The sequence below is a fragment of the Heterocephalus glaber genome, unplaced genomic scaffold (assembly GCF_053883595.1).
Source record: "Heterocephalus glaber isolate CG9 unplaced genomic scaffold, H.glaber_assembly_v1.0 deba00001523, whole genome shotgun sequence".
In the NCBI taxonomy this organism is placed as follows: Eukaryota; Metazoa; Chordata; class Mammalia; order Rodentia; family Bathyergidae; genus Heterocephalus; species Heterocephalus glaber.
This window is the reverse complement of record NW_028258327.1, coordinates 733,857-759,446: the sequence shown is the minus strand read 5'-3', so window position 1 is coordinate 759,446 and position 25,590 is coordinate 733,857. Positions and strand designations below refer to the sequence as shown.

At 38.3% G+C, this 25,590-nt stretch overlaps 1 protein-coding gene across 4 annotated transcripts in view; it reads left to right on the top strand.

Annotated features, from left to right (window-relative positions):
* Positions 1-25,590, top strand: part of LOC147824921 (uncharacterized) — a 269,562-nt gene that overhangs the window by 48,432 nt on the left and 195,540 nt on the right. For 2 of the 4 annotated variants that reach the window (XR_015441484.1, XR_015441483.1), the window contains exon 5: positions 23,364-23,475. The exons of the other annotated variants lie outside the window; for them this stretch is intronic. The gene's annotated coding sequence lies outside the window, so the exon portion shown is untranslated. The remainder of the gene's footprint in view (positions 1-23,363; positions 23,476-25,590) is intronic. 4 annotated transcript variants of the gene reach the window in all.

Sequence of the window (25,590 nt, the reverse complement as noted above, 5' to 3'; positions counted from 1 at the left end):
ATTTAGCTCAGTGGTTCCACCACCTGCCTCACAAGCGCACATTCCCAAGTTCAATCCCCAGTACCACAAAAACCCCCAAACAAACAAAAAATAACGAAATCATCAAATCTGAGGAATAAAGAGAAAAAGTGATTTAAAAAAAATAAGCAGTGCTTTTTGGTGGCCTGTAGGACAATTTCAAGTAGTTTAAAATATATATAATTAGAATCCCTATAGAAGTGGGAAGAGAGTGGCTGAAAAATTATTCAAAGAAACAATGTCTATGGTCCCTCAAATTTGATGATAAATATTGATATACAGATCCAAGATGCTCATGGAATGCCAAAAGGGATAAAAACAAGAGAACTACATGTTGGTATATTGTAGGGAACAGGGAAAGGGGACATTACTAGAACCTCTGCATCAGGTCCTAGTCTCCTTCAAGCCATGATAGCACAAGGTGAATTAACTTATTAGACAGAAAAGATAGAAGAAATAAGACTTAGAGAAGAAGCTGAGCTTTGGGTCTGATCAGTGCTGCTCTGGGCAGCAAAGATGAAAGCCCCTGAGCTTGTCACACACACCTTTATTCAGTTCATCAGGAGAAACAAAGGTAACAGGTGACTCAGGGCGGAGAGTTCAGTAGATCAGGAGAGTAACAAATGTAAAAGGTGACATGGAAGGCTGTGGCTGTGAAAATCCTAGAACAACGAGGAACTATGCAGATGAAGATTTTGTTCCTCCCAGGATGTCTTCAGCTGGTGTAATCTTGTCCTGGAGCATCACAGCATCACCAGACCATTGAGGTCTAGCTGTGACTGGAGGCGAAAACGGAGTTATGTCTCAACATGCCATAGCTGGCCTGTAGGCAGGAGAACTAGGCCCTAATCATGATTTTACTGTGAAATGATTTTTCCCCCTAAATCATGTAGAATTGTTCCTGACAGTGTATCACAGTCAAACTTGTACTGATAGAATACAACACCCAGCAGCTGCAGAATTATGTTGGAAATGTCAGCAGCATGAATAGCAACAGAGAAGAAACATTACAATAGTGGAATCCAGCTTTTCTCAAAACAGCCACCTGGGCATCTATTAACGTACAAGTCCCTGAGCTCCATCTGGATGCATTAAATCACAATCACCTGGGAGCTGTGTGGTTAATAAGCAACCTGATAATTTTCACTGTGGGAAATTAGGAAAGTGCTGGAATTCCCTTTACTGAGGGATGGTCTACTGGGAATTGTCCTGGAAAATAAGGGAAACACTGTTTTCTGAATGTGAAAAAATTTAAAAGATTCTGTTAAAGCAAATAGTATTTGCTTTGTTTTTTTAATGTTTCAAACTTGATGTGGCTGAACAGACTAAAGGATTGAGCTGGCACTAACTTTATTTAGTGAGTGGGGATCTACAAAATCAATGTTTTAGATGGAATGTTCTAATTCATGATTCTTGTCCAGAAAATTTAGATAAGCATTTTATTTCTGAGACAGGGTCTTGTTACATAGTCCAGGCTGGCCTTGAACTCTTGTTTCTTCTGTCTCACCCTCTCAGTTGCTGGGATTTCTGTCTCAGCCTCTCAAGTGCTGTGATTTCAGGTGTGTACTACTATGCCTGGCTAGCTAAGCATTTTAATAGTGTGTAATAGTCTTCCTTTTGTTTGAAATGGAGAGAGACCCAGAGCATTATGGTACTGTGACCAGCTGTACAACATAACAAGATTATGACAACTCCTGTTGTGATTTATGTGAATTCGAAGAAGCCAGGCTATCATTTAAGAAACGATTCCTTTAAAAGTATAATGAGATTATGTTACCACACAGACAATGGAAGTTTGGCTAGAATGGGAGATTATATTTTAGCTAGGACTAGACTATTTCAACTTTCCAAAAGGGATTACTAAATGATTTCTGCTGAAGAAAATAATACCAGGAGGCAGAGATCTGATCATTAAATGACTATTTAAGCTATTATTACGATCAGCCATGACATCACTCTTGCTCCAATATATTTCTGGACTCATTGCATTTCATGGTTTTAGCTTTGGAATAATCTGCTTGTAATTACTAAGACTGTCTGGGTTCAAGTTTCAGAAACCAAATCTGTAATTATTTTGAATGAAAAGAGAATTTACTGGAAGGAAGCCCAGGCATTTCACTGCATTTGAACAACTATAGTCTGAAAAGGGCAGGACCTGTGAAAGCACTAGAGGCCTGAACAATTGTGGGCCTTTCTTTAGTGTGCTGCTCTTAATGTGACTTGTACTAACAATTGGTGGTCTGTTTCTTCCTGTCTCTCCTCAAAGGCCCAGGTTCCTGTGTGAGAGAATGTGATGAGTTTATCTTGGGTCAGTTGTCCTCTGAGGGACTGACTGGTGTTGGGGGCCACAGGCTCAGGCAACTATGACAAAGTTGTTGGGGTGGGTGGTGATTACACATTTAGCTCTCCCTTTGTTTAGAGACCTTCCACATCACATCTAGCCTTTGGCTTTCTTCTGACTTGGAGTACCCCGTTTAGCTCCCTGCTTTGCATTTTATCTGGACAGTCTGCTTTTTTCCAGACCCAGACTTTCCTGCTTTCATCCCTCCCTAGACTCAACGCTAGTGTGTGTGTGTACTCTGGTGGTTAAGGACATATGAAAGTCAGCAAAATGCCCCCACTTAGGGTCTAATGGTGGGGACAGACAAGTCAGAGGAAGGATGGGCTGGTTCCAGCTTTGAACTTTGAGTTAGACCCAAAGAGGTGGACAGAAGAGTGCTCATGTGGGACTAGGGTCTCCCCAAACTCGTCTCCATGGCTTCACACCCCAAGGCTCTGCTCCAGTCACAGGCTCTCAGGCTCTTGTCCTCTCAGCTTGCCTGGCCTCACTTTGCACATCCAGCCTGCCTGGACTTGGGCTTGGGCTTGGCTCAGACTATTCCCTCTTCCTGAGATGTTCCTCTGGCCCTTCTTTGTGTTTTCACCCCAGTCTCTTACTTAGCTCCCTGCTGGCCAGGCTGGGCTGGAAACCTCACCTTAAGTCGGCCTGGCCAATGCTGCTGAAGCTTGAAACCCTCAAGGACCCTCCCTGAAGACTTTCTTTCCTGTGTTGTTAATGCTCATCTCCTCCAGCTGAACTTAAGCTTTGTGAGGTGCAAAGGTGTTTGTTTTTTCTCCCCCTGTCGTCCCAGAGCCTTTTTCTTGGATAGAAAGCATAGCTTCCCTTCAGGAGTCTGAGCTCTTTCCTAACCCCAGTCTGGTTCAAATCTCCTGTCTTTGCCCAGCCTTACATGGCTGCTCCAGCCCACAAATTATTTTCCCTTCTGCTTCCCCACAGTGTGTGTAGCCTGCTACCCTCATTGGCTGTGTGCAGAGGCAGGTTGGGAGGAGGACAGGGCTAAAGAAAGCTGGTCCCAGGACCAGCCTCAGGGTATTTCTGTAGCATGGCCATGGCCTCCTGCAATGCCTCCAGAGGAGAACAGGCAGATGTCCCATCTCTGCTTCCTGCACAAACTCCCCAAGTAGCCACTCATGGCTGGAAGAGGAGGACATTGACTGAAATTCAACTGCAGCAAGCTGGTTGTACTCTTTTCTGCAGACAGCTGGCAGGAACTCTGTCCTGGTGTCCATATTCTTCATTAAGGAACTGGTACTATTGATATGTCACTGAAATAAACAATTAAGCAGTTACTCTCAAAATCTTGCAATGACTCTGCATTTCATCCAGGGAAGAGGCAGTAGAGCCACTAAAATAATAATTCCAGGCATAGTAGATCCTCTTACCTCGTTGACCTCTTCTCCTCCTCTTCTCATTCACTCTGGTTCAATCACATTGACTTGTTATTCTTTAAATGCCAAATTCTTTACTTGATATAAACCTATTCAGTTTTTATATTTTGTCTTGACTTTTGTTGTGTTTTTTCAAGAATTTGTTTTCCATAAGATTTGTTAAATTTGTTGACAAATACTGTTCATAATATTACCTTATTATACTTTTAAGATGTTCATAAATATTCTTTGATTATCTTTTTTCTCTGTGCCTGGGATTGAACCCAGGGCCTCACACATGCCAGGCAAGTGCTCTAGCCCTGAGCTACACTCCAACCATGATTATCTTTTTGATGTCTGTGGGATCTGTAGTAATATCTCCTTCTTTTCCTCTTCCTCCTTTTTTGCCTCTCTTCTCCTCTCTTTCTTCTGTCTCCATACCTGTCTCTTGTCTCCATCTCCTTCTTCTTCTTCCTGATGTGTTTTTTTTTTTTCTTAATCTGTCTGGTTAAAGATTTTATTTTATTTTATTTTCTAAAGAACCAAGGTTTGGCATCATTGACTTTTTGTTCCTCTCTTCTGTATTTTATTTTTCATTACTTTCTGTTCTGGACCTTATTATTTCTTTTCTTTAACTTGCTACTAGTTTTCACCTTATTTTTATTAGAGATAGAGATGATTCATAGATGGGCTTTAATCTTTTAAGAGCTAGTCTCTTTTTGGGTCAGCTTTCTTCTAAAAGTTTAGACTGAGGTTGTTTACAGGGACTGTTCTCTTCTAGGTCTACTTCTATCCAGAAACCTTTACCCAAAAACCTTTTATTTCTCAAACTCTTGAGGTGACCAAAAGATCTGTTCAGATTCTTAACCCATCAGCTATTGCTTTTGCCTTTTGAATTGACAACTGCATCAAGGAGAAAAGTCTTTTTTATTGGGGGTGTCTAATTTTTGAGTTCTTTATATATTCTAAATATTAGTCCTCTGAGGATTAGCTGGCCAAAATTTTTCCCATTCTGTAGGTTGTCTCTTCATTCTGTTGGTTGTTTTCTTTGCTGTGAAGAAGTTTTAAAATTTGATGTAATCCTATTTGTTGATTCTTGGTGGTATTTCTTTTGCAGTTGAGATTCTGATCAGAAAGTTCTTGCCTATGCCTGTGTCTTTAAGAGTTTTACTTATTCCTTCAAGAGTTTTACCTGTTTATCTTCTAGAAGGTTAGTATTTCTGTTTTAATATCTAGATCTTTGATCCATTTTAATTTTAATTTGGTACACGATGAGAGATGGGTCTAGATTCAGCCTTCTGCATGTGGATAGGCAGTTTTTCTAGCCCCATTTGTTAAAGAGGCTGTCTTTCCTCCAACATATATTTTTGGCCCCTTTGTCAAGATCAGATGGCTAAATGTGCCTGGGGTTATTTCTGCACCTGTATTCTGTTCCATTGATCTGCATGTCTGTTTTGTGCCACTATCATGCTGTTTTTATCACTGTAGCTTTGTAGTATAACTTGAAATCTCAGATTGTGATACCTCTTGTTCTGCTCTTGTTGCCCAGGATTGCTTTTGCTCTTCTGGATCTGTTGTGGTTCTATATAAATTTTAGGATTTTTTTTTTTTAGTTCTGTAAAGAATGCCTTTGGTATTTTGACTGGAATTGCATTAAATCTATATATCATAAGCTCAGCCAGTCCCAGCACCTGGGAGGAAGTACCCCCGCTGCCATCCCAAGCTCCTAGGGCAGAGAAGCTCAGCTGGTCCCAGCACCCAGAAGGAAGCTCCCCCACTGCCATCCCAAGCTCCTAGGGCAGAGAAGGTGAGCCACGTGGGTGCCAGAAGCACACCCCCTCTCCCGTGGAAATGAGAAGACACATAAACAAGCCTCAAAAACAGACTTTCTGATCACCTACAGCAACCCCAAAGGGAAACAAGATGGAACACTCTGATACTCAACCACCTGGACTCTCTGAACTGGCAACAAAAGAGGATCTGGGAAAAATGAAATCAGAAATAATTTCTCAGATAACTGTAAAGATTGTGCTCATGGTGCAAGACATGATTAATAAATCTAGAGAGGACACAGATAAAAAAATAGAGGATCTGAGGAACATGATGGAATCCCAACATAGGAAACAAATGGAATCCATAAAACAGATACAAACAGATTTCCAAGAGTTTAAAAATGCCATGGAAAGTCTGCGCAGCAGAATGAACCAATGTGAGGATAGAATTTCAGATATAGAAGATAAGATTGCAATTAATGAGGAGGAAAAGAAAAATTGCTTTAAAATTGAAAGGGAACACGAGAAATCAATCCAGCAGCTGCTAGACGATGCAAAGAAGAATAACATAAGACTGATTGAAGTCAATGAAGAAACAGGAGAGAGTGCAGATGACAAAAAAAAACTCTTCACAGAAGTGATGGCAGGAAACTTCCCAAGGAGGGGAAAAGAACTGGACATACAGATAAGTGAGGCATATAGGACTCCAGCTAGCCTTAATCAAAAAAAATCTACACATAGGCATATAATAGTTAGGATTCCAGAAATCCAACAGAAGAATAAAATTCTACACGCAGTGAGAGAAAAGAAACAAGTCACATACAAAGGAAAGCCCATCAGAATCACAGCAGACTTCTCAATGCAAACCCTCAAGGCAAGAAGAGCTTGGAGTGATATATTTCAAGCCCTAAAGGAAAACAGCCTCGAACCCAGATGCATGTACCCTGCAAAACTATCTTTCAAAATTGATGGAGAAATAAGATACTTTTATGATAAAGAGCACCTCAGGAACTTCATGAATACCAAACCAGCACTCCAAAAAATTTTAGACAATACCCTAGGAAAAGACAATGAGGATCACAACCCCAGGAAACCCAGCAGAATGAATCCATTGGGCATGACAAATTAAACGCAAAGGGGAGAATCCAACAAAAAGAAAAAGTCATGACAAGGCTTTTAAAACTTATGACTTCATCTCTCTAATGAGTGTATAATTCAATCTTGTTATTGTGCTGATTGGTATTTTTCTGATTCTAGAGTTGCACACCATTCCTTGTGCTGTACTGGCTATTTATCATCTTCTTATGTCTACATTTTAATTGGGTTGTCTATTAATGAGCTCTAAGAATTCTTTATATATTCTGGTCTTAGGTTATATGCATTGTAAATATGGTCTGTTTAAGGACTACTTTTCATTTTAATGATGTCATTTAAAGTTCTAAATTTTGATGGAATCTCATTTATCAATTTTTTTCTTTTATATATCATGTGTTTTGTATCCTAGGTAGTTCTTGTCTACCCTGAATTCATAAACATTTTCCCTTATAATTCCTTCTTAAAGTTTTATACTTTTAGGCTTTCTTACTTAGGTTCATAGATCCCTTCAAGTTATTTTCATGTATGAAAAGAAAAGGGTTGAGGTTAATTTTTTATATTTGGATACCAGGTGTTCTAGTGCCATTTACTGAAGACACTATCTCTTCCTTGGCTCTTGAATCAAGTTTATATTCTATAAAATGCTAATGTTAACTAATCTTTCAAAACTCAGTGGACCATATATGTGTGGTTCTATTTCTAGATTCTCTGATTTATTCAAATGATCTATATGTCTTTCCTTACACCAACACTGCCTTGGTTACTGTTGCTTTAGAAGAAGTCTTAAAATTAGGTACTAAATGTCTTCCAACACTGTTTTTGTTTTTGTTTTTGGCTTTTCTGGGTCCTTTGTACTCCTACATAACTTTTAAATTTCAATATCCAGTTCTTCATTTATAGCAAGTATACACAGACCTGAATTTTTATATACACCTTGTGTTTTCTAATCCTGCTAAATTCAAGTACAAGTTCTAGGGGCTCCTAGAGATTTCTTAGTATTTTCTCTGTAGATGATCATTTCATCTACATATAAAGATTTTGCTTCTGCTGTGCCAATCCTATCCTAGCTGTGTCATTTTATTGCCAGATTATTTTGGTGGGGACTAGGTTTCAAAGTTTAATGGACAGATAAAGAGTAAGCGCTCTTGTTCCCCACCTGAAGGAGAAAGCATTGTATCTTCTCCATTCATACAAGGTGTTCTCGCTGGAAGTATGGAGTACATGTCTTTAATTTGTTGAGAAGTTTCTGTTCTACTTCTAGTTTCCTGATAGCTTTTACCATGAACAGCTGTGGAATTTGGTCCAATACTTTTTCTCCAACTATTGACAGGATGATATGGCTTTTTCCTTTCCTCTGCTAAAATGATGACTTTTGGGGGTGGATCTTCCAATGCTGAATCAACACTGCTGTCCCTATAACAAAACCACTTTCTACATACTGCCAGATCTGACTTCTAATAGTTTGTTTTGTTAAACAAATTTCTATCTATGTTCATACTTTTTTCTTCTATTACCTTTATCCAATTTTAGGATTAGCACAATGTTGAGTTCCTAAAATGAGGGGAGAAGTGTTCCTTCTTTTTTCTGCTTTAATTGTTTGATATAATGTATCAGTTAAAATGTTTATGAGCCTGCTGTTGTCATATAGGTAGGTTTTCAAGCTAGGAATATACTTTCTTTAATAGGTGCTATTCAAATTTTATATTTCCTCCAGAGTTAGTTTCATTAATTTGTCTTCTAAGTTACTTCTTAGAAGTTGTCAAATTTATTTCAAAAAAGATTTTTGTAATATGCTTTCTATATCCTTTTAGATTCTGTAAAATCTGTGGTAATGTCTCCTAGATCTTAATATTGTAATTTAAAAAATGTATAACTGATATTGTGTAACAGGAAGAAAAGGCCTAAAAGAGCAGGGGAATTAGGAGGGGTAGGGGAAGGGAAAAAAAGGAAAGGAAAAAATATGAGAAGAGGAAAAAAATGGAAACAAGGTCTTTGTGAATAGGGAAGGGTGGAGGGGGTGAAGGGAGGGCAAGGGAAGGGGAAAAAAAATAAGAACCAAGAGACTCATGTAATGGCACAAGATCCCAATGATGAATGCAACTATATTTTATACCTAAAATGTACCAATAAAGTTAATTGGGGGGAAAAATCCATATATCATTTTCAGTAATATGGCCATTTTGACAATATTTGTTCTGCCCATCCAGGAACAGGGCATGTCTCTCCACTTTCCAATGTCCTCTTTAATCTTTTTTTTCTCAGAACACTGTAGTTTCTATTGTAGAGATCTTTTACTTCTTTGGTTAGGTTAATTCTTAAGTAATTTTCAAAATGAAATCTATTGCAAATGGGATTGTTTTCCTAATTTCTTCCTCAGTGGGATACACAATAGGAACACTATTGATTTTTGTATATTGATTTTGTGTCTTGCTACTTTGATGAGCTTCCCCCGCCCCTCATTATTGGGGATTGAATCCAGGGCTTTCACACTGAGCTACCTCCTCAGCTCTTTAAAAAGTTTTTAAAAATTTTGAGATAGAGTCCCCATAATGTTAAATGAATTAATCAGACACACAAGTTTAAATATCACAGTTTCTCTTATATGAGAAACCCAAAGTACAAATAAATTAAAGAGCAAAATAAAAGATAGGTAATAGAAAACAGGGAGATAGGTCTTTTGCGAGTGAAAAAGGGACAAAGAGTTGGAGAGAGGGGGAAGAAAGTAGGGGGATGTTAAAACCATGAAGATGTATTATGTACATATACCAACCCTCTATGATGAATGTGATCATTATGTACTATAAATATATATGAATAATAAAGAGAATAATAAATGACATGAATAATAAAATGTATGAATAATATAAAATGAATCATAATAATAAAAACAGATAGGGTCTTACTAAGTTGCCCAGGCAGAGGTGGAGTGTCCAGTCCTTTGGTTTACCTTCTCACATGTTGGGATGCACCATGACTCCCAGATTGGGGTGTTCTTTTACTCTTTTCAAAAGCCAAAAATGCACAATAACTTTGTTATTACATAAGAGTATTTTCTTTTTAGAATTTATGAGCATTAAATTAACTGTAAGACCAGTGAGAAGAAAACATTGAAATATTTTTTTGTGTTCTTCTGAAGCTACAATGTCTCTATATCATAAAAAGCATATAAGTTTAATTTACCCACATTGTAAATTTACATCTTGAATTTTCCAGAAAATTTTCTGGTTTAAAATAGTTTGTCACATTGCCCGGTCCTATCATGGAGAATGTGGCCAGGGGATGTATGTATTCTTTTAAAAAAATCTTCCTTTATCTCATGTAGCTCACTGTAGTCAATAATACTTGCATTAACAATTCTAAATCTCACAATGAGATTTTTTTCAGAGTCCCACAGCACTCTCCTTACCTAATCCCAGAATGTTTTTTACTGGACTGTAGATTTAGGATGTTCAAATTTCAAATGTAAAAACACTGACTAAAAACCTCATTTATACTTTCCACACAATTAGCTTTTGGTTTCAATTACGAATGCTAGGCAAACCACTATCTTTACCAAAATCTATCGATGTCATTCATTACAAGAAACAGTAAGAGCCCAGACTTTCTGTGTACAGTATGTATATATGTATATGTGTGTGTGTGTACACTTAACAAAATCACTTTAAAATGGAGTTGTGCATTAGACTGTCTTCTTAAGTCAGTAAAATAGATTCTATTATTTTTAAGCCTCTAGAGATTCAAATGCTTATTAGAACATTATTGGGTGATTCCAGAAGCCTTTGCTACAGAGGTGACAACGTAGCCACAGCATGATGGCAAGTCCACATTCCCTCAGTTTCAATGTGCACTAGGGCCTCTGGGTCACATTTTCAGTCCCAGGTCTATGTCCTCTGTGGAGAAAGAGGCAACTTCTACTTCTCATTCTTTTGTTAACCGTGCCCTGTAGATGACATGGAACTTCATTGAATAAACTCTCTGTGGCTTCTTTCCCAGAATCTCAGCAGTCTTGAGAGGACTCAAGGTAGAGTTGCTTCCAGGGTCACTTGGCTTTGCTGCCAGCCCCCTGCCTGGACCCGATATGAGCCTCCTAGGTCTGAAAGAGTTCATGTGCTGAGTTAAGTGCCCTGTTCCTAGGGAGTGTTTGGTGCAGTTTGAAGCAAGAAGCAGACTATTTTATTTTTTGGTACCAGGGATCGAACTTGGGTCCTTGCACTTGTGGGGCAGGCGGCAGAACCACTGAGCTAAATTCCTGGCCCTAAGAAGCAGACTATTTTAAGTGAGTGATTGACTCTGTCGCTTAACATTGATTCTGCAATCGGTAAAGGAACTGAACGGACAAAAGTTAACTCTAATTCTACCTCCTGGGCTCTGGGAGAGAGTGGAGTTTGTGAGTCATGCAATCAACATCTACAATATTCTAAACATCATGAAGAATGTGCTTCTAGCCAGGCATGGTGGCACATCCCTGCAATCTTAGCACTCTAGGAGGCTGAGGCAGGAGGATTACAATTTTGAGCTCAGCTTAGACAACTTAGTAACTGAGTAAACAAGAATTTGTCTAAGAAGAAGGAACAATGCTTTTTAAAGGCTGGAGTTGTAGCTCAGTGTGATGGCCTTGGGTTCAATCCCTATAATTGGGGGTGGAGGAGAGGTGTGTGCTCCTAGACCTACTTCCATACTATGTATGATACCATCCCCTGAAGACTTTATTTCCTTCTAAGTGTAGTTATGTATATTCAAACAATGTAAATCTTTTGCCTCCAGATGGATATACTTTGAGATTACTACCAAACTAAAACTTTTTACGAATGTTAGTTCCATTCTCGGTGCTGGACGTTGGTGAAAAGCACCTCTGTGGGTTGGATTACCGTGGGCACACTCTGGACACATATTGAGGTCTTTCCTTAGGTCCCAGTAGCTTAAGCTCTATAAAGACAAAGCCCCTCTCTGTCTTGTTCATTCATGTATCTCTAAAGCCTAGGAACCCAATAAATAAGATGGAATGAGTGAGAAAAGGAATTTATTAGTATCCGTGACAAATTCTAAATAGAATACAGAGGCACAAATGATTTTTACTAAGACTTACACCCTCCCTTTTCTTGTCTGACAGTAATTTAAAATGATATTCATATTTTTTAAACTTGGACGCTCTTGGAGGATAGAGATTCTGTCTTTAATAGTACTGTACTCAGGGGCTGGGGATTTAGTTCAGTGGTTATGCTGCCTGCCTTGAAAGCGCAAGGACCTGAGTTCAATTTCCGTACCAAAAAAAAAGTACTGTACTCTGCATTGAATATGACTTAGTACTTATGAAATTATTTAAAAAGAGGATGATATGAAGTTTTCAGTCAAAAAGCTTAATGTCAGAATTGCTCAGACCACATGTTTTTAGTTATTTTTTCTTGTTTCTGAGACAAAATATCTGGCACCCAAAGCTAGAGGAGAAAAGGTTTATTTGGCTCACAGTTTGTAGAGGTTTCAGTCCATAATCGGCTCGCTCCAAGGCAGGATGGCATGGCAGAGGGGCATCAGAGAGGAGAAACAGTTTGTGGCAGGCAGAAGGCAGCGAAAGCATCCAAGCAGCAAGCAACTTTCTGTCCCTTATATCTTATCCAGGCTACCCACCCTTGGGGCAGGGAGCCAGGTAGCACACACACCCTTAATCCTAGTATCACATCCTTGATCCCAGCATCTCACACCCTAACTCCAGCACCTCTGAAAAGGCACCCCCCCATGAGGCTTTGGGGGGACATCTAGATACAAGCTGTAGCGTTATACTATACGCGCTGAGAGACTTTCCATCCTTTCAGATTCATAACAATTTTGGGGGTGTGATATCAACTTAGAAACTCATAAACTACCTTTTATTAAAATTACATTTTCAACCAAGGCTAGTTACTGAACATAAAAAGGACTGTAGTGAAGATACACGTATTTTTATCACAACTGATCAAATAAAACATAACAGTTATTTAAACTTGAAGCTTCAATACTGCAGTTATTTTTAGTGTGTAATAATACTTTAACATTGGAATTTTGCCTTTGTCAGTATTATCTGAATATAAATCCACAGCTATATTCTTAAAATTCAGATTATATTCTAAATATTGGCTGTTGTTTTTATAGACTTTTTTACTTAAAAAATTCACCAAAATAAGGCACAATTTGATTATAGTTATTTTGAATATAAATAAGACATTTGGGGCATTTTCCCTCTGAAGGACATGGGCTCTCATCCATTCCTCTGACTGAACCCTTACTGTAGCAGATGGTCAGGGGAGGCAAATGAGAGAGCTAAACCTTTTCCCCTGAGTGTCATGCACACGGCCCTGGTACCTCCAGTCTCTGACTCCTCGGGGTTGGGAGAATGGCAGGGATTGCTAGGGTCTGGTCACATCATCCAACACACTGAGTTCACTTTCCATTTTTTTGTAAAATCAGGAACTATATTCTGGGTCAAATGAAAATAAGAAACTAGTGTTTATGGCAGAGTCCAGAAAAGAAATGGATTTTTCAACTTTTCGGCTCTGACTACAGATCTCACTAAGGTGGGGAGCTTTAAAACAAATGCTGGCCAGACCCTGCCCTGTACCTGATGAAGCATAATTTTTTTTCATTAAGTTTATTGGTCCATTTTAGGTATAAAATACAGTTACATTCATCATTGGGATCTTGTACCTTTACATGAGTATCTTGGTTCTTATTTTTTTCCCCTTTCCTTGCCCTCCCTTCACCCCCTCCACCCTTCCCTATTTGCAAAGACTTTATTTCCATTTTTTTCCTTTTCTCATATTTTTTCTTTTCCCTTTTTTCCTTTCCCCTACCCCTCCCACTTCCCCTGCTCCTTTAGGCCTTTTCTTCCTATTTCACAATATCAATTATACATGTTTAAAATTAAAATATCAAAATTTAGAGGACATTACCACAGATTTTACAGAATTTAAAAGGATATAGAAAGCATATTTCAAAAATCTGCTTTGAAATAAATTTGACAACTTCTAAGAAGTACCTTGGAAGACAAATTAATGAAACTAACTCTGGAGGAAATATAAAATTTGAATAACACCTATTAAAGAAAGTATATTCCTAGCTTGAAAACCTACCTATATGACAACAGCAGGCTCATAAACATTTTAACTGATACATTATATCAAACAATTAAAGCAGAAAAAAGAAGGAACACTTCTCCCCTCATTTTAGGAACTCAACATTGTGCTAATCCTAAAATTGGATAAAGGTAATAGAAGAAAAAAGTATGAACATAGATAGAAATTTGTTTAACAAAACAAACTATTAGAAGTCAGATCTGGCAGTATGTAGAAAGTGGTTTTGTTATAGGAATGGCAGTGTTGGTTCAGCATTGGAAGATCCACCCCCAAAAGTCATCATTTTAACAGAGGAAAGGAAAAAGCCATATGATCCTGTCAGTAGTTGCAGAAAAAGTACTGGACTAAATTCTACAGCTGTTTATGGTAAAAGCTATCAGGAGACTAGAAGTAGAACAGAACCTTCTCAACAGGTTAAAGACATGTACTCCATACTTCCAGCAAAAACGGCTTATATGAATGGAGAAGATACAGTGCTTTCTCCCTAAGGTGGGGAAAAAGGGCAGATATGCTTACTCTTCATCTGTCCATTAAACTTTGAAACATAGGTCCAAACCAAAATAGTCTGGCAATAAAAAGAAACAATTAGCATAGGATTGGCAAAATAGAAGTAAAATCATTATATGTAGATGAAATGATCATCTACAGAGAAAATACTAAGAAATCTCTAGGAGCCCCTAGAACTTGTATTTGATTTTAGCAGGATTAGAAAACACAAGCTATATATAAAAATTCAGGTCTATGTATACTTTTTTTGTTTTCTTTTTTTTTGGTACCGGGGATCAAACTCAGGACCTTTCGCTTGCGAGGCAGGCGCTGGAACCACTGTGCTAAATCCCTGGCCCTGGTCTATGTATACTTGCTATAAATGAAGAATTTGATATTGAAATTTAAAAGTTACGTAGGAGTACAAAGGATCTAGAAAAGTAAAAAGAAAAAAAAAACAGTGTTGGAGACATTTATTACCTAATTGTAAGGCTTCCTCTAAAGCTACAGTAATCAAGGCAGTGTTGGCATAAGGAAAGGCATACGGATCATTGGAATAAAACAGAGAAATAGAACCACACGTACATGGTCCCCTGAGGTTTTCTTTTTTTTTTTTTTGGTACCGGGGATTGGGTCCACTGAGATTTGAAAGATTATTTAACACTAACATTTTATAGAACATAAACTCAACTCAAGAGTAGAGGAAAAGATAGTGTTTTCAACAAATAGTAGTAGAACACCTGATATCCGTATGTAAAAATTAAGGTCAACCCTTTATTTCCATACATAAAAATAACTTGAAATGATCTATGAACCTAAATATGAAAGACTAAAACTATAAAACTTTAAGAAGAAATTATAAGGGAAAATATTTATGAATTTAGAGTAGGCAAGAATTTCCTAGGATACAAAAAACATGATGTATAAAAGAAAAAACTTGATAAATGAGATTCCATCAAAATTTAGAACTTTAAGTGACATCGTCATGAAAATGAAAAGTAGTCCTTAAACAGATCATATTTGTAATACATATAACCTATGACCAGAATATATAAAGAACACTTACAGCTCATTAATAGACAACCTAATTAAAAAGTAGACACAAGAAGATGATAGCCAGTACAGCACAAGGTATGCGACACTAGAATCAGAAAAATACTAATCAGTACAATAACAAGATTGAATTATATATTCATTAGGGAGATAAAGTTAAAAGTTTTAAAAGAACAAATGTCAGCTTAGGTGTGAACCAGTTAGAACTTTCTAATACTGTGATTGTGAATGTAAAATGATAAAACCATTTTGGAAAACAATATAGAAATTTCTTGTATTACTATTAAGAACCAACAGTTCTGTTCTTAAGTGTTTTCTTAAGAGGAAGGAAAACACATGTTCACAATAGATTTGTACATACAAGTTGACTGTCCCTTATCTGAAATTCTTGGGACCAGAGTGTTTCAGATTTTCATTTGAAATTCACTTGATCTGCAAAGAGGATGGCTACTCCTGCTTTTTTTGGGGGGGGGTCCTGTCACATGGAGTATTGTTTCCACTCTTTAACTTTCAGTCTATGCGTTTCTTTTTGAATTAAGTGTGTTTCTTGTATGCAGTGTATTGTTAGATCTTGCTTCTTAACCCATTCTGCCAGTCTATTTCTTTTGATTGGTGAATTGAGACCATTTACATTGATGGTTATAACTTATACATATTGACTTACATTGTCATGACTTTTTCTTTTTGTTGGATTCTCCCCCTTTGTGTTTAATTTCTTGTTGTGCCTGATGGATTCATTCTGCTGGGCTTCCTGGGATTGTGATCCTCATTGTCTTTTCCTAGGATATTGCCTAAAATTTTTTGGAGTGCTGGTTTGGTATTCATGAAGTTCCTAAGGTGCTCTTTGTCATGAAAGTATCTTATTTCTCCATCAATTTTGAAAGATAATTTTGGAGGGTACATCAGTCTGGAGGCTGTTTTCCTTTAGGGCTTGAAATACATCACTCCAAGCTTGTCTGCCTTGAGGGTTTGTGTTGAGAAGTCTGCTGTGATTCTGATGGGCTTTGTATGTGATTTGTTTCTTTTCTCCAACTGCTTGTAGAATTTTGTTCTTCTGTTGGGTTTCTGGAATCTTAACAATTATATGTCTATGTGTAGATTTTTTTGATCAAGGCTAGTTGGAATCCTGTATGACTCATTTATCTGTATATCAAGTTCTTTTCCCCTGCTTGGGAAGTTTTCTGCCATCACTTCTGTGAACAGTTTTTTTTTGTCATCTGCACTCTCTCCTGTTTCTTCATTGACTTCAATCACTCTTATGTTATTCTTCTTTGCATTGTCTAGCAGCTGCTGGATTGATTTCTTGTGGTCCCTAAGAATATTAAAGGAATTTTTCTTTTCTTGGTGACTAATTGCAATCTTCTCTTCTATATCTGAAATTCTGTCCTCACATTGGCTCATTCTGCTGCGTAAGCTTTCAGTGTAATTTTTCATCTCCTGGAAATCTGTTTGTATCTGTTTTATGGATTCCATTTGTTTCCTATGTTGGGATTCCATCATGTTCCTCAGCTCCTCTATGTTTTTTTCTGTGTCCTCTCTAGATTTATTAATCATGTCTTGCACCATGGCACAATTTCTGCTGTTATGTGAGAAATTATTTCTGATTTCATTTTTTCCAGATCCTCTTTTGTTGCCAGTTCAGTGGGTCCAGGTGGTTGAGTATCAGAGTGTTCCCTCTCCTTTCCCTTTGGGGTTGCTGTAGGTGATCTGGAAGTCTGGTTTTGAGACTTGTTTACATGTCTTCTCATTTCGACAGGAGTGGGGAGGAAGAGGGGTGCTGCTGGTGCCCGTGCGGCTCACCTCCTCTGCGCTGGGTGGTGGTGGTGGTGGTGGTATGGCAGCCCAGAAGCCTCCCCCTGGGTGCCGGGAGTGGCTCACCTCCTCTGCACTGGGCATAATTTCTATTTATCAAATATTGCTTAGCTGGGGGTGTGGCTCAGTGGTAGAACACCTGCCTTGCATGCACAAAGCCCTGGGTTCAATCTCCAGCACTGCAAAAAAAAAAAAAAGAAAAGAGAAGTATTGCTTTAAAAAGTATTCAGTGTGATCAAAGCATATGGTGAATGTTTAAATACAAAATTTTATTATTTTTTTTATTTTTGGTATCAGGGATCGAACTCAGGGCCTTGTACTTGCCAGGCAGGTGTTGTGCCACTGAGCTAAATCTCTGGCCCTAAATACAAAATTTATTGCAGTAGAGGAGACATTGCTGTTAGTCCTTTTCAAAATTTTCCTCCTTGCTTTGGACACACTTATCCCACCATTCTTGCCACTGTTTGATGCAGTTCCAGAAGTTCTCTTTTGTGCATGTCTTTAGTTGTGCTGCTGTGGCTGCCTTAATGTCCTAGACTGATTCAGAATGTTTACCTTTCATGGCCATTTGGACTTTGGGGAAGTCACCCATGAAACAGGACTTTTGGAACTGGTTCAGAAAGTGGCAAAAACAATAGGATAAGTGTATTTGAAGTGAGGGGGAATATTTTGAGGGGGATTAATGGCACTGTGTCTTTTACTGCAATAAACTTTTAAACTTTTATTTGAGCATTTACTGTATGTTTGGATCACCCTGCATACTTTTAGGGGCTGGGGATTTGGCTCAGTGGTAGTGTGTTTAGCATGTATGTGGCCATGTATGTGGGTTCAATATCCTGCAACCCCCCCATTACTTTTAGGTGTCTCTCACCATCATCATAATGGGGCTGAAGGAGTTTGCCCAAAAAGGGAGGCAAGACTATTAATTTCAAGGAGATGCAAAAGTCAGGGTAACCATCTTACCTATTCATTGTCATGTTCCTACTCATAAAATTGTCCTGGTACACAGTAGATACTTAATAAATATTTGTTGAATAACTAAAGAGAAACTCTAAAGATCAAACTTTTCTCCCCACAGTATAGAAACACATTCTGAGTTTTTTCCTCAAATGTGCAGCAGATTTCTCACTAAGTATTCCATTAGCAATTTGTCATCTGTCTGACAGAAATATCTTATATGCCTTTTCTTATTAAATACTATGCTTTTGTGTTTATGTTCCTTCATTTTGTAAAGAGTGTATGGTGCTTTATGTGTTTTGTAACAAATGAAAATGATAATGCTTATAAAAGGGATTTTAATGAATAATCTATGATTTGAGTAGATAAACTAAATCACAAAATAGAAATCTTCACATTTTCATTTATCTCCTTCTTCCCCCCAAAATGGACACATGAATCAAAATGTTGAGGTAAAAATCTTCTTGATGCAAGACATAAAGAATGATCATGGATAAAATTGGTCTCCTATGTAGACACACACAAGACTTGAAAATCTTACTGAATATAGGCAGTTGTCTCATTGAAGAAACAAAACACTGATTCAATAATGTGATTTGCCATGAGTCCTGCATTTCAGAAACAGAAGTGCTCAGTTGAGGGAGTTTAATGGAAGTGTGTTGTGAATTACTTCAACAGAGAGAAACAAGTGATACTTTATCAAAGAATTTACATGAATATTATTAAAATAATGACTAATACTTTATAATGAGTGCTATTGAAGCAATTCTTTTCTTTTTTTAAGACAGGGTCTCAGGTTGATGAACTCACTATGTAGCCCAGGCTGGCCTCAAACTCATAACAATCCTCCTGCCTCAGCCTTCTGAGTGCTGGGATAACAAGCATGTGCCACCATCCATGCCCAGTAACTGAAGAAGTTCTAACACTAACCTGTAGATCTGTTAAAGCTATTTTATAATTTATAATATTTATGCCATTTAAGCATTTGTCACTTATTTGTGATTTTGTTAGGAAGAATTTGAGCAGGTACTACCAAGAAGTGAAAAGTTTTAGAAACAACAAATTTGTGTATTGATGAGTTCACAAATAGTTTAATAGTTTGCTTATCATTAAACATTTTAAACTTCCCTAAGAGTAAATAAAACACATACACACACACATACACTGGTCATAAGTAGATGAGCTATTACAGGGATATTTTATTGCTATTATTAATTGAAAAATTGAAAGACAAAACTTAAAAATTTTTAAATGATAAATTCTCATTAAGAATTAGGGACTTTTTAATCTGTTTATAAATATAAGAAAAAGTATAAATAGGCAGCAACTTACTGGCCATAACTACTAAAACAAACAAACAAACAGCCATACCAACAAAATATTCCCTCTTGATATTCTGAGAAGACGGTTCCAGAATTTTGTAAACCATTACTCCATTTTCCTCACTAATGTGGAAGTAGCTCCACAGCTTATTAAATCCTGTGTGAAATATGTGAATGTAGTCATTTCTAATTTTCAAGTGATGTATGCTTTCTGATGTTATGTTTGGTCTAAATATGGCCAACAAAGTAGTATCAGGGATAATCTGAAAACCAAACTACTGATACTTCTTTTTATGCATTGGGGCAGGTCTTTCAAAAATTCACATGTGAAATATAATTTCTGTGAATAAATTTCCTATTTTCCTAATCCAGTTAGATGGCACTTGTGCAGCTGAGTGTCCTTGCCCTGCTCAGTGGAAGGACATATGTTTGGGAGCTTTATCTGGAGCCACCCCGCCCCCAGCTCTGAATAATTCTGAGCTTGGGACAAATTACTTAGCCTTGCTAGTCTAAGTTTCTCCTTTGTACAGAGGGGGCTAATGACAGCACATGCCATACATGTGAGGCATTCGGGGGGCCACCGTGCCGTAATGAATACAGAGCACTCAGCACTGCTTCAAGTCTCTCCCCACACTCGACAAAGCCTCATATGCTTTGGCTTCTATTCTGGGCATTTTGCGTTTGTGTTTGGTACACATCTGCGACCGGAGAAGCTGAGTCTTGTCATGTTTGGTGTTGTGGCTGATGTTCTACTGCACCAATATTCTAAGTCCTACAAAGAAGATTCCTTGGAAGATGTTTAGGAGACTCAATGAGCATGACATCTGCATAGAGTTAAAAAGTGGGTTGAGCCTGAGAGTGGAGCTCAATAGGAGAATGGCTGCCTACCGTGCACGTGGGCTTGCATTCAATCCCTTGAACCAGAGGGGGAAAATGAGTGGTGGATCACAGGTGAAAACAGTGGAGGATTTTTGATACTGCCTTTTACATCTATCACTGACAAGAAGGAAACAAGAGTGATAATGTTATTTTTCATAGTAGTCACAAATTTGGAATAGATTTTAGTGAGGCCCTCACTTACCAAATGAAGGAAACAAAGCAGGAGAACCTTAATATTTTACCATTACTTAGCAATCTGACGGGGCTAAGACAATAGCCCAGTGCTCCTGGATGGGGCTTGTACCACTCATTCAACAGAATTCAGGATCTTGATGTTTCCCAGGTTCACTTTGAACTTTTGATTCTCCTGCCTCAGTCTCCTGAGTAGCTGGGATTATAGGAATGCATCAGTATTCCTGGCTTCAACAGACATTTATTGAGCACCCACTATGTTTGAGACTGAACTTAAGATGAGGCTTACATCTAGTGTTTTCAATGTCATGTACAATACTTGAACTATGAAGAAAAAGTATGGCAAGAATCTGTATAAATGCAAAAGCAAAACAAATGCCAATATCCAAGGGCCCATGTGCACAGAGTTCTGGAGGGGCCTTGACAGTAGCTATCACTCTGCCATCAATATTAACAGGATAGTAGGTGTGGTGATTATTAATATTCATAATATAGAGCACAGTTTCTCCCCTCCCGGGGGCAGTTTCTGTATATAATCCTTGAGATTCAGGAATTTTGATAATTTATTCATCCTACTTTATGGGTCTCTATAAAAATTCCAAGTGCATGAATTTTCTATTGCTGCTGTAACAAATTTCTACAAACTCAGTGGCTTTGGAACAACATAAATTTATTATCTTACTGTGTTGGAGGTCAGAAGCTCCAAATCAGTCTACTTGGTTAAACTTCAGGTATTGGCAGGGCTGTATTACCTCTGGAGGATCAGGGAGGATCTGCTTCCTTGCTTTTTCCAATGTCTAGAGGCCACCTGCACTCCTTGGCTTGTGGCCCTGCAGCATTACAACCTCTGCTTCTGTTGTCACATTGCCTTCTCTGCCTCTACCTATGTGTTCCCCTCTTTAAAGACCCTTCTGAGAAAGGGGATAAAGCTCTTGCAAATGGGAAGGGGTTGAAGAGAACATGGGGGAGAGGAAGGTGAAAAAAGTAGAATAAATATATATCATGTATGAAACCCAATAACCCCAACGAATATAAACATTATAGGTCATAAACATGAGAAAGATTCATAATATCAACAAGAATAAAACTGGGGGAAGGAGATTTAGAAGAGACAGGAGGGAGGCTGGAGGGAAGGAGATTAAAAAAAAAAGAATCAAGTTATATTATGTACACATACCAACTCCCCAAGATGATTGCAAACTGCAGTACTGTAAACATGCATAAATTAAATAAATATTTACAAAGACCCTTCTGAGTACACTGGGCCGCCTGGATAATCTAGGATCGTCTCTCCATCAAGATTCTTTTTTTTTTTTGGTACCAAGGATCAAACTCAGGACCTTGTGCTTGCGAGGCAGGCGGTGCCACTGAGCTAAATCCCTGGCCCTCCATCAAGATTCTTAACATTATCACTTTGGAAGTCCTTTTTGCTATTGGAGGTAACAGTCATAGGTTCTGGGAATAGAATGTGGGCATCTTTTGGGGGGCATTATTTAGCCTACCACAGCAGGCATTTCTTTTTTGGGTATATGTGTTCCAGAAAAAGTAAATGGATAACTCAGCCCTGAAGGATGGGTGAAATGTAAGCATTGTGTGAAATAAATCACAGAACAGCTACTGACACTTTTTTTTTTAGAAACCAGTCAGGTTTCAATACTCATTTCAAAGTATATAATTTTCTTTCTATACTCTACTATGAATGAACATTATTTTGGGCTAAAAAATGTGACATGTGGTTTTCTTATATGACGTTTACATATGTCTAGAGTCTGCATAAACTTTGACTTTGTGTGTTAAATTTTTTTTTTTTTTTTGTACCAGGGATCGAACTCAGGTCCTTGCGCTTGCGTAGCAGGCGGTGAAACCACTGAGCTAAATCCCTGGCCCTAATTTTAAAGTTATGAAAGATTGCCCAAAGGAATCCTTCCAGTGATTTGTTAAAAGATACAGCTTGCCTTCTAGACTACCATCCTCTTTCTTCAGTTTTCCTCCAACTTTTCTGATCATGTCATTCTTCCTTTAACTGTCTCTTCTTCACTCCTTTTGTTCTTTCACTGCCTTCACAACTGTCCCCCTGGGAATTTCTCTATGTTTTCAATCTCTGAGATCTCATTCATTTTCACATTTTCAGCTCTCACCTGTATGGGGTGACATCCTTGAACCAATCCATTTTTTTTTCCAGCCAAAACTCTCCTTTGTCACCCCTTAGTATATGCCCTATCTGTAGAGCATTTTTCCCACAACTCAAACTGATTACGCTCCAGATCACACCTGCCACGTTCCCTCGCTGGCAAACCAGCGGTTGCTCTCCTGGTGCCCTATTTCTGTCACAAGCACCCCATTCTTTCAGTCCTCTATAATTTCTGCTGGCAGAAGCCAGTTTCCCTAGTGCTGTCCCCACTGCCTGGGATTCTACAGTACCCTTCTTCACAAGGATGGGTCCACTGTGGTCACTGCTGTCACTCCAGGGACCAGACGGGTGGCACTTAGCACGGGTCAAACACGTGGTGTGTATTTACCACACAAAGGACAGTCAGCTCTGTCTGTTTGTGACAGACCTTTACTTTGACACATGGGTTTTTAAAAATCCATTAAAGTAGAAAATAATGACCAACATTTTTGGATCACTTCTGAAACTACATTTAGCACCCATTTTATTTATTGCAAAAATTTGTGGTGAAGCAGAGGAAGTATATTGTTACATTTCTACTTTAGAAATGTGAAAACAGAGACTCAGTAGTTAGTCCATCTTAAACCTGAATTTGATTTCATTGTCTCCTGCTTCTTACAGACTTTGCTTCATCTATACTTTCACCCTGGCTTTGCTTGTCAAGAGAATCCTGACTTTCAACTCTACCCTCCTTATTCTATTAATCAAACTTCCTATTTCTACGCTTAACAAAAAGCTACCTTATAGTTCTGATAAATTTATCTTCATTTTTTTCTTTGTTTTTTTGACACAGGTTCTTGCTATGCAGTCCAGCCTGGCCTTGAACTCACTTACTATGTAGCCCAGGCTGGCCTCAAACTTGCAGCAATTTCCTTGCCTCTGCCTCCCCAGTGCTGGGATTACAGGTATGTGCCGCCATGCCTGGCTAAAATTGTACTCAAAAAGCAGAAGTTTGATGTCATTTCCTTCTCAAAAACTATTATGGTTCCCTGAATCCCAAATAGTTCATCTTTGCCCAGTCAGTCATGATAATACAAAAGCAAGAATAAAATAATTTCTATAATGCAGATTCAAGAGTAAAGACAACTTATACACAATTTTCAATTAGCCTTCGTGGAGTAGGTAGTATGGTTTCAACATTGTTTGAAAGCACCATGTTATTTTTCTGCATAATTATTTGACAGATGCAAAGTGTCATGTGGCATTCATTTTATGTGGATAGAGGAATTAACAGCAATAAGAAATACGTCTGTCCATAAGATGCGGTTGTTTGGGTCTGGTGTGTCCAGCTAGACAGTAATTCTCACTAGGTATTATTCTCATACTAACACTCACCAAACATTTGTCAAATACATGCAAGGTGCTAGAATGGTCTTGCATAACCAATCAGGCTGAGACAGTCTACAGACATATTGGTTTATTTCTAGATCTTGTGGAAATAAAACCCTGCTGTTTCACTGCTTTACTTCCTGAAGTTAAACAAGTCCTAGTCTCAGGGTAATGCTAGGCAGTGCCATGACATGGATTGGTGTGGTGTCAGCACACTGATGCTGAATTCTTACGACCTACTGCCAAACCCAGCATGGTGGTGGCCTGTTGTGGATTTCATCTGAAATCATGAGCACGTTTAATGTAATAATCTTATGTTCTCCTGGTAAGAACTTAAATTTTATAATATTCTGTCCAGGCAAGCCTTTTAGTTACTGCAATTTTGTATTGATAAAAACCTGTTCTTATTTTCCATTAGACTTTAAAAAACAAGATAATCAGAGCTCTACAAAGACAAATTATGAGAGCCCTCTCAACTAATTAATTCAATATGGCATTGTGCAAAATGCTTTGGATTCCTGTTGCTAGGGAGGCTTTTAAAACTTCTAAATATCCTTCTTAAAAGGAATCATTATAAAAAATGTGAAGTCATCACTTTGTACTTTCTATTGATTACAGAGGCTTCAGTCATAATTCAGGGATCCACTGAGATGCTGCTGGCTGCCAAGTATTAAAATTTATAGCAGGGTGGCAGGTTGGCAGTGCTGTTTTTAAACTTGGTGCTGTATAAATGTTTGTTTGCTCTCCCTTCCTGTTATGTTTAGAGAAAGAAAAATGACTGTGAAACAAAGAACAAAAGAAATGAAATTAAGGCAGAAGGTACATGCTAATTTCACCTTCATAGCATTTAATGAATACAACTTACTCCACATGATATGACAGAGTATTGAGCAAGCTGGACTTGCAAAGGGTGAGCAGAATGCAACTTTGCTTTTTCTTCCATGGACCCTTCCTCCCCTCCCATTCTTCTCTTTCTCTTTTTTTCCTCTATTTTCTTCCTTCCTTCCTTCCTTCCTTTCTTCCTTCTTTCCTTCCTTCCTCCCTCCCTTCCTCCCTCCCTTCCTTCCTTCCTTCCTCCCTTCCTTCCTCCCTTCCTTCCTCCCTTTCCTTTATTCCTTCCTTTCTCTCTCCCTCCCTTCCTTCCTTCCTGTCTCTCTGAGTCTTGCTCTGTAGTCTGGGCCAGGCCTAACTCCTGCTTTGTAGAGCAGGATGGCCTCAAACTCAAGATCCTCCTGCTTCAGCCTATCTCCTATAAACTGTTTAGGCCCAGCCTGTGGACTTGTTTCTCCTTGCTCTTAGATGAAGCCTTGGCAGATATTTTCTGGATACTTTAAAAAACTGTGGTAGAAATGCATGCCATGAATGTTACCATCTTAACCATTTCCATGTGAACAGTACAGTAATGTTAAGTGTATTCACAGAGTTGTCCCACCAATCTCCTTTTTCATCTTGTAAATCTGAAGCTGTGTATTCATTAACCAATTTCCCCTCCCTTCCAGCCCCTGGCAACAACTTTGTCCTTATGAATCTGACTACTTCAGATATTTCACATAAGCAAATCAGTGATTTTAATATAGGCAATAGTCAAAATGCTGCAGTCTTATCCAGTTGGAAGCACCTCCCTTTCCCCATCCAGTCAGCTTCAGCTGGGATATGCCTGTCTTGTTCCTCTTTTCTCCCCATCTCTGCCA